We start from the raw sequence: 18,493 nt of genomic DNA, 5'->3' as shown, positions 1-18,493 counted from the left end.
TATGCCAAATGATTTTACATTGTGTAGGCAATTGCTGTAATTGTTGGTATATACATTGCAACAGGAAAAATCAACCATGATAAACAATTCATACATATGCTATGTGATAGTGAAGATTGGTAATATCCTGATAGACACACTGATAGCCAGCAAATCCATTTACTTTAATTCATTTGATATGACATTTTTACTGATGGTCTTTGTACTGGTATGTGACTTGCACTGCTGCTCTCAATTAAGAATGACAAGTAAGCCCTGGCTGATGTGGCTCAGTGGAGTGAGTGTCGGCCTGCAAGCCAAGCATCGCTGGTTTGATTCCCAGTCAGGGCACATGACTAGGTTGCACGTCAGGTCCCCAGTTGGGGGCGCAAATGAGAAGCAACCACACAGTGATGTTTCCTTCCCTCTTTCTCCTTATCCCCCTCTCTAAAAATAAATAAACAAATAAATAAATAAATTATTTTTTAAAAAAGAATGACAAGTAAGAAGAGTTTCCCTAGATGTAGAAATACAAGTCTCTGAAGATAACACTGATGGTGAATTAAAGTCCTGTAAGTCAAGAACATGTTTTTTTCTCAGTAGCCAAAACCAAGGGTAATTTGAGAAAGTAGAAATTATTTAATATCTTTTTTCCGCCTGCTCTTGGACTACAATAAATGTTAATATTCTTTAGTTTGGTTCAAAGTGTGCATCAAAGACACTCAGAAATATTGGCCAAAAAGCATTTTTTTCAACTTTGCCATTTAATTATTCATAATAGGACACTGGGAGGTGGATAATAAAAACAGAGGAATAATTTCTGATTTCATTACTCTAGTAAGCAAAAAGATATAATAATTAAATTATTAAATTTTTTTCTGTTTCTTGGACATGACAGAAAAGCACAAACCCTAATAAGATGTGATTCTAATATCTTCATCCATAAGGGAAACTCTGAACTATAGTTTGATCTCTTTTTTATGAGGTCCTGAGCCTAATTACAGCTTATAAATTTGACTTACAATGCATTTTTTTTGTCCCTTGGATCCCATCAAAAATATGTTCAATGACAAAAGACAGAACAAAAGGGAGAATAATAAGGAAAAAATCAGAGAAGTTATATTTGTCCTAAACAAATTGGAGAAATGTAGATAATGCACTATATTTTACTGGACTAGATGAGGGTATATAGACTTTTACACAAATTTTCTTAAATATGAAATAGTCTGGTTGTAAAAAATTTTAAATTTGAGACTTTATCTTTAATACTTCAGTTAGGCCTGAAACATTTCTCAGTTCTTAGAGCTCATTGAGGATTGAATAACAAGACAAATTCATTCAAAAAAAATAAAATGATCAAGGATATCATTAGACAAATTATAGCAATAATATAATTTAGGGCAATTATACAAATTACCGGCATGTTTTTTAAGGAAAATGAAAGCATTAAATCTATAATAAAAATTTTAAGATAACAAACCATGTATAAGCTCATAAAGTCATATATTATTATTTTTTATCACATGTTGTGAATTACAAATTATATTCCTTTTGAAAGATTGTCTTGGGACTTTTGTGTGAATAACTTCAGTTGTTAAGTACTTCATATTTGTTTTAAAGCAGTTATATTATCTTCTTCTCAGCCTATGGATAGTGATGCTATGGTGAAGGAATTCTGGTGGCACACACCTGGGCCCATCCTACTTGTGAGATTTCCCCACAGACATTTTCTGAAACAGAGACAATGTTGTGGCTGGGTAGGCCTTTGTAGTTCTTATTATGATTGCAAGACACACATCATCAAAAAACCACCAGGAAATTTAGAAAAAAAATTACAAGTCTTGGAGGGTATGTGGCATGCCCAAGGGCCAAAAAATGATGTCTCAGGTATAGAGTGAGAACACTGGGGATGTGGGGCTCTGCCTTTACTGGGGTCCAAGGAGAGTGGTGCCACATTTAAAGCATAAGAGTGAGAAAAAGTAAGGTCACACAGTCGGTCAGTTATCTAGGTTACCCTGGGCTTTCTAAAAGGGGAAACCTCATGGGTGGTAGGCCTGGTTTCTATTCTAGTTGTTTTATTAGTAGCTGTGTTATACAGCTGGCAATATGTTTATTTTAGATGGATGTCTTTGAAATGGATGTCTCAACAATCAAAAGCTTAATGTCAGGCACTTACACTACAGAATTATACCAATGAGGCAAAACCATCTTTTCAGAGAAAGCATTAAAAACAAAGCAAAAAAAGGACACTGGTATTTTCGGGACACCCATCACTCTCCCCGCCATTCCACAATTCCAATTACCATTAGAATCCTTCTAAAATCAACTTTAATCATGTGCTCCACTGCTAGCTCTCTTTTGTTGGGTTCTGATAGCCTGGAGAATCAAGTTCAAACTTATTCTGATGGCATGTAGTTTATACTCCAATATAATAAACTATTTTGATTACCTAGTAGCTTGTTTACACTCATAAATTTATGTCATTTTTTAAGTTGTTCTGTTTGTTGAAGATGTCTTACTTTTCTTTAGACTTGATCAAATTCAAATTAGGGGCACACAACACTTCTATTCATATGTCAAGGTTTGTTCAGCTCTTTGATACAGAACTAAGACCATTTGCTTGTGCTATCGTAGTATTTTGTTTATACTTCTACAATATGTTGAATGCATCACAACCGAAAATTATTATAACTTATCATGTCCACACTTGCACTTGCACCTAGATTGTGAACACATTGAGAAATGGACTATAATGTATTCATCTTTGTACTTGACAAACAAAGTAGATTTTTGTACAAAGAAGGAACTTAGGTTCATTAAGTAAACTGTAAAGTTTATAATATAATCAATTCTTATTATAATATGGCAGTCTATGGTATGGGATAAACCCAGGTATCTTTATTACAAAAGAAACTATAGTTATCAAAGACCAAGTATTGCCATTCCTCATATAAGATCATAAGCATAAGGCATGCTATAAGACATTCTAATAACAACAGGACATACCATAAACAAGGGTTCATATTTTACCACAGAACTTGAGGAAAAATAAACACTTAAAAGCAATAAGGACACAGGTGCTAATTTACTTCTAACAAAGATGGAGGCATAGACAGACACACTGCATCTCCCTCCACAACGAAGAAGGAATACAACTACCTCAAAACTAGAAACAACCAGAAGTTCCAGAAAAGCAAACTGCATGGAAGTCCAGCAAACAAAGGTGTAAAGAGAAAATACTCATCCAGACATGGAGGAGGGACAGAGTTTGGGGCAGAGAGGATGCGGTGTGGTGGCGGCAGCAGCAGCAGACCAGCAGAAAGCACAGTCACACATTTTAAAATGTCAGGAGGGACTTCTTGCCAAGATGGAGGCGTAGACAGACATGCTGTGTCTCCCTCCACAAATAAGAAGGAATACAACTACCTCAAAACTAGAAACGACCAGAAGTTCCATAAAATCAAAGTGCATGGAAGTCCTGCAAACAAAGATATAAAGAAGAAATACTTATCCTGACAGGTAGAAGGGGCAGAGCCCCAATAGAGAGGACATGGTGTGATGGTGGCAGTAATGACAACAGCAGCAGGCCAGCAGAAAATGCAGTTACACATTTTAAAAATTCAGAAGGGACACCTGCGGAGCATTCCCAGCTCCTCAACAGAGCAGCTCACTGTTCCAGCTCCAGGGAAAATCAAGTCTCATTGCTTCTGACTGTGAAAACGAGTGGGGGTTGAGACAGAGGCAGAAACTGCTAGTCTCTCAGTAGATTCCACTTGTTTAAAGGGCCTCTATAGACCTAGAACATCCACAGACCCACCCACTCTGTAAGCAATGGCCAAGGCAGCAGCTCGAGGGGTGCCAGTCCAGTGTGGAAGTGGGAGAAGTGCCTGGAAAAGGGGTGAGTGCTAGGCAAGTGGCATTGTTCCTTCTCACACCCCTCCCCCACATACACCACCACGTCGTGGTGAAGCAGGTCGCCTGTTACTGATGAATACCTAAGGTTCCCCCACTTACAATGTCGTAGGAGTGACAGCTCTGCCTGGAACATGGAAGCAAACAAACACAGGAGACTTCCGGCCAAGATGGAGGCATAGACTGACACGCTCCATCTCCCTCCACAACTAAGGAATACAACTACTGCAAAACCAGCAATAACCAGAAGTTCCAGAAAATAAATGGAAATCCAACATATGAAATTATAAAGAAATGGTGCTCATCCAGACAGGTAGGAGGAGCGAAGCTGGGGAGGAGAGGTCAAGCTGTGCTGTCCGCGGCAGCAACAGGGACGGCGGCAGGACAGCGGTAAGCACAGACACCCGTATTTAAGGGGAGGCAAGAAGCACCTGGGGAGCACCCCCAGCTGCAGACCAGACCCGTCAGCTTGTGATTCCAAAGCCGGGGAAGGCAGAACTCCATTGCTTTGGATTGCGAGGTCCGGTGGGGGTTGGGATGGAGGAGGAGGCTCCTGGTCTCTCAGCAAAGAATGAATGGCAGGATTCATCTTGGACCCCCACCCCCGCAGAAGACGCCCAGTTGCAACGAGTGCACAGGGCTCCACCACCTATAGTGTAGGAGGTGTGACAGCCCTTCCCAGGAAGCAAAGGTAAACACAAAACTGTCAGGATGGCACAGATCATGATAGAGATCCCAGTGACTCAGCTGACCAGACAGCAAATATTTAATCTAAGGAAGCAGCAGATAGAAAATCTTTCTGAAGCACAGTTCAGAGCTTTGCTTATAAAAGTGCTTACAGACCTAAGAGCAGATCTTAAACAAGACAGGGAAGGAATGAAGGCTAATCCTGCTGAAATGAACAAAAACACATAAAAAAACTAGTGGTGAGGGCAAGAAAACGAGGATCAAATCAACAAATCGGAACATAGGGAAGGAACAAATAGTCAACCAGTTCAGAAAGAGGAAATGAGAAGTGAGGAAAATGAGGAGAGGCTCAGAAACTTATCGGACAGCTATAAGCAGGCCAGCATCTGAATCACAGGGTTGCCAGAAGGTGAAGAAGAAGAACTAGAAATGGAAAAATTATGTGAAAAAATAATGAAGCAGAATTTCCCTAACTTGGGGAAGGAAATAGACTTACAGGTCCAGGAAGCACAGAGAGTTCCAAAAAAACTGGATCCAGGGAGAACCATACCAAGACATATTATAATCAAAATGTCAAAAATTAAGGATAAAGAGAGAATCTTAAAACCAGCAACAGAGAAGAGAATCATATACAGAGGGGTCCCAATAAGGCTATCAGCTGATTTCTCAAAAGGCAAGAAGAGACTGGCAATAAATATTCAAAGTAACGAAAAGCAAAAACATACAACCATGATTACTCTATCCAGAAAAGCTGTCACTCAGAATAAAAGGGCAGAGAAATTGCTTCCAGGACAGAGTAAAACTGAAGGAGTTCATCAGATCCGAACCACTGTTATGTGAAATGCTAAAGGGACTTGTTTAGGAGAACAAGGATCAAAACTATGAACATTAAAATGAAAACTATCACAACAACCAACAGAAGCTAGGGAATTGAAACACAGGCAAACTAAGTAGTCAACGAGAGTGGGAAAAGAATGATAGGTATGGGGAACATTTTGGGGGGAGGTCAATGGGGAGGGGGAAGGGGGAAAGGGAGGGAGATGGTACAAGAATTAAGAAGCATAGTAGGAGGGAGTGGAGTAGATAGGAAGATGTTGAGAAGAACTATATGCACACCCAATGAGCATGGACTAAGGGGGGGGTAACTGGAGGGAGGGATGTCACTGGGTGGAAGGGAACAAAGGTAAAAGTAATTGGAACAACTGTAACAGCATAATCAATAAAGCATATTTAAAAAAAAAGGAGAGACACCTGGGGAGCATTCCCAGCTCCTCACTGGACCTCTCAGCTCAAGGTACCAGCACTGGGGAATATCAAGCCTCGTTGCTTCTGACTGTGCAGACCAGTGGGGGTTGGGCTGAAGCAGAAACTGCCAGTCTCTTAGCAGATTCCACTTGTTTAAAGGGTCCACATGGTCCTAGAACATCCGTAGACCCACCCACTCTGGGAACATCAGCCCAGGGAGCAGCTAGAGGGGCACCGGTCCAGTGTGGAAGTGGGAGAGGTGCCTGGAAAAGGGGCGAAGGCTGAGTGGGCTGCATTGTTCCCTCTCAGACTCCTCCCCCACATACATCGCCACAGTGTGGTGAAACAGGTTGCCCTGTACTGATGAATCCCTAAGGCTCCACCGCTTACAACATAACAGGAGTGACAGCCCTACCTGGGACACGGAAACTAACAAACACCGGAGCCTGTCAAAATGAGGAGATAGAAAAGTGTGGCCCAAAAGGGGAAACGGATCAAGGTTCAGTGGGAGAACTAAGCGACGAGGAGATAGCCAACCTAACAGATGAGAAGATAGACAACCTAACAGACACAGAATTCAAAACACTGGTGATAAAGATGCTCACAGGTTTGACAGATATTCTTGAGTATGGCAAGCACATAAGGGAAGAAGTCAAAGCTATGCTAAATGAAAAGAAGGAAAATCCACACAAAAGCAATGGTGAAGAGAAGGAAACTGGGGTTCAAATAAATGATATGGAACATAAGGAAGAAAAAAAACAGTCAACAAGTGCAGAACGAGGAAGCAAGACTTGAAAAAAATGTGGAAAATTTCCCAAATTTTGTGAAGGAGATGGACATACAGGTCAAAGAAGCATGGAGGGTCCTGGGCGAACTGGACCCAGAGGGGACCACACTAGGATGCATCATGATTGAGATGCCAAAGGTGAAAGATAAAGACAGAGTCCTGGGGGCAGTAAGAGAGAGGTGGAGAGTTGCCTACAGTGGGGTGCCTATGGGACTATCAGCTGATTTATCAGAGGACACTTTGCTGACAGGAAGGGACTGATAAGCAGTATTCAATGTGATAAAAAGCAACCTACAACCAAAATTAGTCTATCCAGCAAAGCTATCATTTGGAATGGAAGGGCATATGAAGTGCTTTCCGACAAGGTGAAGCTAAAGGAGTTCATCATCACCAAGCCATTATTATATGAAATGTCAAAGGGACTTACTTAAGAAAAATAAAATCAAAACTATGAACACTAAAATGACAACAAACTCACAACTATCAACAACTGAATCTGAAAAATAAGAACGAAGTCCAACTAAGCAAACCAGAATAGGAACAGAATCATAGGTATGGCGATCATTTGAAGGGTTATCAGCTGGGAGGCGGGAGAGGGAGAAATGGGCAAACGGTGCATGGACTAAGAAGCATAATTGGTTGGTACAAAATAGGGGGAAGTTAAGAATAATATAGGAAAGGGTGAAGCCAGAGAAATTATATGCATGACTCATGGACATGAACTAAGGGGGATGTGATTGTTGGAGGGAAAGGGGGGTACTAGGAAAAGGGGAGCAAAGGAGGAAAAAATGGAACTACTGTAACAACATAATCAATAAAATATACTTAAAAAAACTCAAGTGCTAGCTGACAAGGGATTGATCTCCAAAATATATAAAGAACTCATACGACTCAACACCAAGAAGACAGACAACCCAATTAAAAAATGGGCAAACGACCTGAACAAGCACTTCTCCAAAGAGGACATACAGAGGGCCCATAGACATATGAAAGTATGCTCAACATCTCTAGCCATCAGAGAGATGCAAATAAAAACCACCATGAGATTCCACCTCACACCAGTCAGAATGGCAGCCGTCCGTCTCGAGAGACGATGGCGTAGCTTCTTGAGAGTCTATCTGCACCGCCGAGAATGGCTGTGCAGTCCGACTCGGGAGTGACAATCCCTGCCACACTTGTTACAGGTGAAGGCAGATGGCTGTTGTTGCTGCTGTTGACGCTGCTTCCACCTCGATCTTTTCTGGACCGTCTCCTCGTTGCGCGCAGCCTCTGCGCGTGACGTACCTTGCCTGACCGCGAGCCTCCAGGCTAGGCGGTCGTCTGCTTGAACTTCCCATGTGTTGAGATTGATGGAGCATTGTGTCATGTCATTTTTGCAGATGTCTTTGAACCGCAGTTTTGGGCGCCCTGTCATCCTCTGGCCTTCTGCTAGCTCACCGTAGAGGAGGTCTTTGGGAATACGGCCTGCATCCATTCTTTTGACATGGCCGAGCCACCTGAGGCATCTCTCGCTAAGAACTGCATGCAAACTGCTCATGTTGGCTCGCTTCAGCACCTCGGTGTTGGGGACCTTATCCTGCCAGGCGACATGCAGGACGCGTCGCAGGCACCTCATGTGGAAGCTGTTGAGTTTCCTTTCGTGCCTTGCGTAGGTGGTCCACGTCTCGCTGCCATAGAGGAGAGTGCTGAGTACGCAGGCTTGGTAGATGCGCAGTCTGGTTTTCTCAGTGAGGCTGGAATTGTTCCACACTCGCCGGTTCAGTTTGGCCATAACTGTGGCTGCCCTGGCGATTCTCCGATTGACCTCCAAGTCGACTGACAGAGAGCTCGAGATGGTGGACCCGAGGTAAGTGAAATCGTTGACAACCTCCAGGGTGTATCCGTCGATGGTGATGCATGGGGGAGTCCCTGTGCCTTGAACCATAACGTTTGTCTTCGTCAGGCTGATGGCTAGTCCGAACTCCTTGCATGCGTGGGAAAGGCAAGTGACTAGCTGCTGGAGTCCCTCTTCGGAGTGTGATGTCAAGGCTGCGTCGTCGGCGAAGAGCATCTCACGGATGAGCACCTCTTTGACTTTGGTCTTGGCTCGTAGACGGGCCAGGTTGTAGAGCTTGCCATCGGATCTGGTGTGAATGAAGACACCCTCGCTGCAGTCCTTAAAGGCGTATTGGAGGAGCATGGAGAAGAAGATTCCGAACAGCGTAGGCGCGAGGACGCAGCCCTGCTTTACTCCGCTGCTGACTGGGAAGGCCTCAGAGGTTGCACCGTTGTAGGACACCGTGCTGTGCATGTTGTCGTGAAAGGACATGACCACAGCAAGCAGATGTGGTGGACAGCCAATCTTCTGTAGCAAGCTGAAGAGTCCGCTTCGACTGACCAGATCAAACGCCTTCGTGAGGTCGATAAAGGTGAGGTAGAGTGGTTTGACATTGTAGTCAACACCGGCAACTCCTGCGGCGCACCTCAAGCCAAGCTGTATTGACTTTGTCTTTCCCTTGGAACCTTCAGCTGCGAAGAGAGGGGGGGTCTGCTGCATGGGCAACAGCAGACCCTCCATATCACCCTGCCCAGGCTCTGTAGCTTCAGTTTCACTGGAGAGGACACTCCAGCGTCATCGCAAGATGTCGACTCAACATGGGAGGAGACAGATATCGGTTATAAGCTCATCTGATAGGCGAAGGAAACGAGCGCCAGGGGTCTCCTCTGACGGTGGGAGAGGTCATCGCACCTCACTGGACAGCTACCGCCCGCCTCAAGCTGGGCAGCCCCAGCCAATTAGGTGCCGTCTCGCCATGGCTCGCCTGCCCCACTGGGTGCGTGGGGATCAGAGAGGCGCCTCTCGAAAAGTGGGCCACAAAACACCCGCACCAGTTAATTCCAGGCAAACAACAAGAAAGAAGCCTCTGGCTCTTCGCCTCGCTAGCTGGAACATCAGGACCATGTGCCCCGGACTTACTGCAGACCTTCCGTGGATCAAGGGTGCCAGGAAAACCGCTGTCATCGATAGGGAACTGGCACGACTAAACATCGACATTGTGGCTCTACAGGAGACCCGGTTGGCCGACAACGGAACTATCAGAGAAACCAACTACACCTTCTACTGGCAAGGGAAGACTCCAGACCAACCAAGACAGCATGGTGTTGGGTTTGCTGTGAAGAACACGCTTGTTAACTCCATAGAGCCACCCACAGGAGGCACAGAGAGATTACTTACCCTCCGATTGTCAACAACTTTCGGCCCAGTCAGCATTCTTAGCGTGTACGCCCCAACCCTCTGCGCCACCATCGAAGAGAAAGAACAGTTCTACCATGCACTGGACGAAGCGTTATCCAAGATCCCCAGAAGTAACGCTCTCTATCTCCTTGGAGACTTCAACGCAAGAGTAGGAGCCGACCACATGGCCTGGCCCACCTGCCTTGGAAACTTTGGGAGAGGAAAGATCAATGAGAATGGTCAGCGACTGCTTGAGCTTTCGTGTCACCACGGCCTGTGCGTGACAAACACATTCTTCAAGTGCAAAGAGATCCACCAGGTGTCATGGAGGCACCCCCGCTCCCGCCATTGGCACCAGCTTGACCTCGTCATCACCAGAAGAACGGATATTGGCAGCACCCTCCTCACCCGCAGCTACCACAGTGCAGACTGCGACACGGACCATGCCCTCGTGGTAAGCAAGGTGCGCATAATGCCGAAGAGGTTGCACCACTCCAAGAAGAAGGGTCGCCCACGCATCAACACCAGTTGTGCCAGCAACCCAGTTAAGACCCAGCAATTCATCAACAAGATGGAAGATGCACTCGGTGAGGGCGTGGCGGCAGATGACATTATCGAATCCAATTGGCCACGTCTCCGCGACGCCATATACAACTCCGCCATTATTGCTTACGGGAAGAAAGAGCGGAAGAACACTGACTGGTACGAGGCTCACTGGGAAGAAATGGAACCCGTGATCGAGGCTAAGAGGAAGGCCCTACTGGCTTACAAGGCCACGCCCACTCCCAGTACACTTCAAGCTCTACGGGCTGCCAGGAACAAAGTCCAGAAGACCGCCCGCCACTGTGCCAACACCTATTGGCTAAACCTGTGCAGAAGCATCCAGGAAGCCACCGATATAGGCAACGCATGAGGAATGTATGAGGGTATCAAGAAGGCAACAGGCCCAATCCCCTCCAAGATCGCCCCCCTTAAGTCCAAGACAGGTGAGGTCATCACTGACCAGGAACAGCAAATGCGGCGGTGGACCGAGCACTACCTCGAGCTGTACGCAACGAAGAACACCGTAACAGACACTGTTCTTAACGCCATCCCAGACCTACCAGTCATGGAGGAGCTAGACACCCCACTTACTGCGGCAGAGCTCAGCAAAGCCATCGACCGCCTCGCTTGCGGGAAAGCACCAGGAAGCGACGGAATCCCTCCAGAAATCCTAAAGAGCGGGAAACCAGTCCTGCTACAGCCGCTCCACCATCTACTCTGTCGCTGCTGGAAGGAGGGTTACATCCCCCAGGATATGAGAGATGCCAACATTATCACCATGTACAAGAACAAAGGAGACCGCAGCGACTGCAACAACTACCGGGGCATCTCTCTCCTCAGCGTCGTCGGCAAAGTATTCGCCCGGGTCGCTCTTGCCCACCTGCAGACCCTTGCTTCCCGCGTCTACCCAGAGTCCCAGTGTGGCTTCAGAGCTGGCCGTTCAACAGTGGACATGATCTTCTCCCTACGCCAGCTGCAGGAGAAGTGTCACAAGCAGCATAAACCACTCTACCTCGCCTTTATCGACCTTACGAAGGCGTTTGATCTGGTCAGTCGAAGCGGTCTCTTCAGCTTGCTACGGAAGATTGGCTGTCCACCACATCTGCTTGCTGTGGTCATGTCCTTTCACGACAACATGCACAGCACGGTGTCCTACAACGGCGCAACCTCTGAGGCCTTCCCAGTCAGCAGCGGAGTAAAGCAGGGCTGCGTCCTCGCGCCTACGCTGTTCGGAATCTTCTTCTCCATGCTCCTCCAATACGCCTTTAAGGACTGCAGCGAGGGTGTCTTCATTCACACCAGATCCGATGGCAAGCTCTACAACCTGGCCCGTCTACGAGCCAAGACCAAAGTCAAAGAGGTGCTCATCCGTGAGATGCTCTTCGCCGACGACGCAGCTTTGACATCACACTCCGAAGAGGGACTCCAGCAGTTAGTCACTTGCCTTTCCCACGCATGCAAGGAGTTCGGACTAGCCATCAGCCTGACGAACACGAATGTTATGGCTCAAGCCACGGGGACTCCCCCATGCATCACCATCGACGGATACACCCTGGAGGTTGTCAACGACTTCACTTACCTCGGGTCCACCATCTCGAGCTCTCTGTCAGTCGACTTGGAGGTCAATCGGAGAATCGCCAGGGCAGCCACAGTTATGGCCAGACTGAACCGGCGAGCGTGGAACAATTCCAGCCTCACTGAGAAAACCAGACTGCGCATCTACCAAGCCTGCGTACTCAGCACTCTCCTCTATGGCAGCGAGACGTGGACCACCTATGCAAGGCACGAAAGGAAACTCAACAGCTTCCACATGAGGTGCCTGCGACGCGTCCTGCATGTCGCCTGGCAGGATAAGGTCCCCAACACCGAGGTGCTGAAGCGAGCCAATATGAGCAGTTTGCATGCAGTTCTTAGCGAGAGATGCCTCAGGTGGCTCGGCCATGTCAAAAGAATGGATGCAGGCCGTATCCCCAAAGACCTCCTCTACAGCGAGCTAGCAGAAGGCAAGAGGATGACAGGGCGCCCAAAACTGCGGTTCAAAGACATCTGCAAAAAGGACATGACACAATGCTCCATCAATCTCAACACATGGGAAGTTCAAGCAGACGACCGCCTAGCCTGGAGGCTCGCGGTCAGGCAAGGTACGTCACACGCAGAGGCTGCGCGCAACGAGGAGACGGTCCAAAAAAGATCGAGGCAGAAGCAGCGTCAACAGCAGCAACAACGGCCATCTGCCTTCACCTGTAACAAGTGTGGCAGGGATTGTCACTCCCGAGTCGGACTGCACAGCCATTCTCGGCGGTGCAGATAGACTCTCGGGAAGCTACGCCATCGTCTCTCGAGACGGACGGCTGCCGACGACGACGACGAGAGTGGTTTATGCTGCTCGTGACACTTCTCCTGCAGCCTAAATAAAATATAAATGTCTATTGGCCATCTGTATATCCTCTTTGGAGAAGTGTCTATTCAGGCCCATTGTCCATTTTTTTAAATTGGATTGTATGTTTATATTTTTGGTGTTGAGTTTTATAAGTTCTTTATAAATTTTGAATATTAACCCCTTATCACATGTATTGGCAAATATGTTCTTATACTCAGTGGGTTTTCTTTTTATTTTGTTGATGGTTTCCTTTGCTGTGCAATACCTTTTTAGTTTGATGTAGTCTCATTTGTTTATTTTTTCTTTTGTTTCTCTTGTCAGAAAAGAAACATCAGGGAAAAATATTGCTACAAGCAATGTCTGAAATTTTACTGCCTATGTGTTCTTCTAAGATTTTTATGGTCTTTAATCTAACATTTAAGTCTTTAATACATTTCCAATTTTTCTTGTGTGTGGTGTAAGAAGGGGTCTAGTTTCATTTTTCTGTATATATCTGTCCAATTTTCCCAACACCATTTATTTAATAAACTACCTCTAGCCCATTGCATGTACTTGCCTCTTCTGTCAAATATCAATTGATGATAAAGGAGTGGGTTTATAGTGAGGCACTGTATTCTGTTCCATTGATCTATGTGTCAGTTTTTATGCCAGTATCATACTGTTTTGATTAGTATGGACTTATAGTTTATTTTCATATTAGAAGTGTGATTCCTCCAACTTTTTTTTTTTTCTCTCATGATTGCTCTTGCTATTCAGGTTCTTTTGTGGTTCCATATAAGCATTTAAAGTATTTTTTCTAGTTCTGTGAAATACATCATTGTTATCTGGATAGGAATTGTGCTGAATCTATAGATTGCTTTGGGTAGTATGGGCATTTAAAGGATGTTAATTCTTCCTATCCATGAGCAGGTATGTGTTTCCACTTATTTGTATTTTCTTCATTCAGTAGGTGAGTGGATAAAACAGCCATGGTAGATTTATCCAATGGAATACTATTTGGCTATAAAAAAAAAAAAAAGAAGAACATTTTACCCTTTGAAAAAGCATGGCTGGACCTGGATAATATTATGCTAAGTGAAATAAGCCAGTCAGAGAAATACAAGTACCATATGATTTTTACCCATATGTATGCTCTAATGAATAAACTGAACTAACAAGCAAAATAGAGACAGACTCATAGATAGAGAGCAGGCTGACATCTCTGGGTGGGGTGGGGTGGAAGAATTCAGAAAAAAAATAAAAAGGACTCATGGACATGGACAACAGTGTGGTGATTTTGGCGGGGGATGGATGGAGGTGGAAAAGAGTACAAGGGGGATAAATCATAATGGGGAAAAAAACAATAAAAAGGGAAAAAAGAAAATATAATTGGATTAATTTTGTTTGCCAATAGTAGTCATTTCCTCAAACATTATAATAATGAGAGTATATCAACATATGTTATAGAGCATAAACATTATTCCAGGTGTTTATAGCAAAGGGAATTTAATACAGAAAATTAAGAGCTTAAAATCTTTGAAAGGCCTGGAAGTCAGCTGTGAAACACCACTGGGTTTCAGATTCATCATTGCAGTTATAGTCCAGAAACTGTAGGGAACAATCTTAAATGTCACACTTTCCCTGCAGCTCTGACATATGCGACTTAACAGGAAATGATAGAGTCTGGCTGACTGTGAAAATTAGTCATGTCTGGAAAACTTGGTATCGACAATTGTTATCTCTTGTAATAAAGACAAATGACTTCTCTCACCTGTCTGCTTTCTAAGCCTCTTTCTGGTGCATCTCATTGACAGACTATAAATTGTATCTAGAACCTTAATGGTAAAGATGTGAAATGGTTTTTCACTGCTAAAATCCAGTCCTTGCATAATAAGGCAGTTACTTTACCAATCTTTAATTTCAAAGCAGTGAGAATGAATATATGTAGACCCTAGTTAATGATTGGTTTTTCTCAGAAAACTACTCTGTAAGATTTTTCTTACAGGAAAAGACAAAAGCGTTCATGAGAAAAGGTGTCTTTTGGTTTCATCACTCACATAATGACAAGCTATCACTGGTAATTCCTCAGTCAATTCTATTTGTATATTACATCTTCATAAATTCTATCACATACTGGAAGGTTCTTAAGACACATGAGCATCTAATGAATCCCATTGCAGGTGTATTAGATACATATAAAAATACATCATTTTTATGTAACTCTGAATTTTTTCAATTTTATTTCCAAAAGATTCTTTCAGTATTTTATAATAATCATATAAGTAAATATAATATTGCCTTCATTTTTGTCATAACTCTGGTTGAGTGTGCAAAAATAAAAGATGAAATGAATGGCTATAACCTTTGAACTCAGCATTTCTCCAGGTTAGTTAAACAAGTAAAGCTTACTTATGCTAGAAATTCTATATGAGAGAGAGAAATTATAGGAGATAAGAAGTCTGTGGGAAAATTCTAGAGTACCTATTTTTCTCCTATTCATATGCTTCAGAAAACGAGTTCCAATGGTATTCTGCATATAAAAGTAAACCTTCTGCATAAAAATTCTTTAAGTCTTATAAAGTTGTATTCATATGGACAGTATTGTATTCATCTTCCCACTTATACCTCAGTGCACTGAGAAAAAAATACTTCCCTCAAAGCAAAAAAATTTTTTTATTTAAACACTAATTTTATTTGAGGTATTTATGCAGGAAAAAATATTGTGTTTACATGTATGTGTTTGCTTCAGTTTTATATCTCAAGTAGATTCCCTTTCTCATAAACAATTAAAATAAAGCAGATATTTACAAACATTGATTTTATGTATTGCTCTGATCTTGGGAAGTACTACCTACTAATTCCTATGATTATATGCTGCAGTCCATGCTTTCTTATGAAGTCAGATGTCATTGCTCACGAAGATCCAGAATATCTTCCTCTAGCACTTGGAATAAATGTAAACAGTCCAGTTGTAAAAAAAATGCTACTATTTTCAGTCACTAGCTACATTTTACAGAACATGTTTAATGAACATTGCCAGTCTCTAGATATTGTATTAACTACAAAAACAACACGATGTATAAAGTAACTTAATAAATATATAATTATGAAAATTTAAATAATCAGATAATATCAGGAAGCTAAACACAAATACCATTTTCAACCTAGCACACACACACACATGTATGCACATTCTTAAAACAAGAAATAGAGATATAAGAGCAATATCCTGATGTTTTAAGAAAAACATATTTTGTTTAAGGAGAGATCCATGAGTGAATATGAAGATCATAAATAATCTTAGTGTTCAGAGTTTTACTGACCAATGGAAGAGCCAAGTACTACCTAAATTAAGAAATCTAAAAAGTGATAAATATTAACAAATACCACTTTAAAAATAAAGGCATATACAGTAAAGTCAATAGAATAAGAAGAGTATGAAAATTTTAACCTGCTTCCCAAATCTCACCTGCATCCAGAGGTTCTTTCAGTGACTGACCTGAATGGGAAGCAAAGAGGTGGAGAAGAATCTCAGGGTGCCTTGGCCCTTTTGCCAACCAGCTCCTGGTATTGATGTTGGTAGAAGCCAAATTTGCTATGCAACTTAGCCCTTCCCATATGCATCTAAGCCCATCAGAAGAAGCCATAATCTGTGGATCACTCTGTAGCTTCTAACAGGCAGCTCAAGGCTAGTCACAGGCAGTGCCTGATATTGACCTACCCAAAATTCCTCACAAAAGGCCCCAGAACCAAGGGACTTGGTGGTGGTCTTTATACCACATTAGAACACAGCCCAGTTAGATCCACAAGTGGCATATCCAAAGGGAGACCTCAGCAGGGATCAGACCCTGCTGGGATGAATTCTGTTTTGCAGTATCAGCCCCTGCACAGCAGCTCCTACACTGTGGTTGGGGTGGATCATCACAGTCAGCCAGCCTAAAGATCAACTCCGCACATGAATAGGCCAATAGAAATCAATACTCATTTACAAAAGGAGGGCTCACATAACCCACACAACAGACATTTCTGGGGCACTTATGTCATCAGGGAGATTGTGCCACTAATCACCCAAGACTTTTATTTGTTTCTACTATCTATAGTCACCATACCCAGGATGGGAGATGTAACAGCTCTACTAAATACATACAAACAAATACAGAGATGCAACCAAAATGAGGAGACAAAAATATGTCCCAAATGAAATAACAGAAGAAATCCCAGAAAAATAATGACATGAAATGGAGGCAAGCAATCTACCAGATACAGAGTGCAAAGCAATGGTTAAAAAGATATTAAAATAACATAGGGGAAGAATGAATAAACTCAGTGATAACATATACAAAAAGACAATAAGCATAAAAAGGGAGATACAAACCATACAAAAAGTTAAAAATGAATAATAGAATAATTTGAAATGAAGAATGCATTAGAAGGAATCAATAGGAGACTAGAAGAAGCATAAGATAAAAATCAGTGATTTGGAAAGCAAGGTAGCAGAAAACAACCAATCCAAACAGAAAAAATAAAATAATAATAATAAATAAATATATTTAAAGGGACCTCTGGGACAACAGCAAGCAAAACAATATTCACATCATAGGGTTACCAGAAGAAAAGAGAGCAAGAGATTGACAACTCCTTTAAATAACTAATGACTGAAAATTTTTATAATCGGGGAAAGAAAAAAACATACAAAACCAAGAAACACAGAGAATCCCATATAAGATGAACCCAAAGAGGTCCACACCAAGAGATAATTAAAACAACAAATAACAAAACAATGAAAAATCTTAAAAGCAGCAAGTCAAAGAGAGTTAGTTACCTACAAAGGATTCCCCATAAGAATGTCAGATGATTTCTCAACAAAAATTTTTCAAGACAGAAGATATTGGCATGAAATTTAAAGTGATAAGCCCATTGTCCTTTACAAGATTACAAAGGGTCCTAATATTTGAGAGGGGGGGGACAGTTAATTTTTACGAACCAGGGGTATGGACTTGGGGGGGATTGCTGGGGGAGGGGGGTGCTGGGTGGAGGGGAGCAAGGGGGAGAAAATTGGAACTGTTGTAACAATATAATCAATAAAAAACATTTAAAAAAATAAAAAAATAAAAATAAATAAACTCTTAAAAAAAAACAAACAAAAAAAAATAATAAAGTGATAAGAAGCAAGTACGTACAACCAAGACTACTCTACCCAGTAAGGCTAGTATTTAAAACTGAAGAAGTAAAGAGTTTCCCAGACAAGGAAAAGGTAAAGGAGTTTCTTACCATCAAACTAGTATTAGAAGAAATGTTAAAGGGCCTCTTTAAAGAAAAAGAAAGAAAAAAAAGAGAAGTATAAATTTGTATAATAAAATGGCACTATATAAGCACCTATCAATTATAACTTTACATTTAAACAGATTAAGCGCTCCAGTCAAAAGACATAGGATAGTTCAACAGATAAGAAAACAAGACCCATATATATATACTGTCTACAAGGTTTCTTACTTAGAATAAAAAATACACACAAGCATGAAAGTAAAGAAATAAATATATTCCATGCAAATGGAAATGAAAAAAGAAAAACCTGAGGTAGTAGTACTTATCACAGACAAAAATAGACTTTAAACAAAGACTGTAACAAAAGACAAAGAAGGGTATTTCAAATGATAAAAGTATCAATGCAACAAGAGGATATAACCTCTCTATATAAAGCAAATCTTAATGGACATAAAGGAAGAAGTCGACAATAATATAATCATAGGTGGGGATTTGAACACAC

Source organism: Furipterus horrens, unplaced genomic scaffold (assembly GCF_987537825.1).
Source record: "Furipterus horrens unplaced genomic scaffold, mFurHor1.1.pri manual_scaffold_17, whole genome shotgun sequence".
Taxonomy (NCBI): Eukaryota; Metazoa; Chordata; class Mammalia; order Chiroptera; family Furipteridae; genus Furipterus; species Furipterus horrens.
This window is presented reverse-complemented; position numbering follows the sequence as displayed.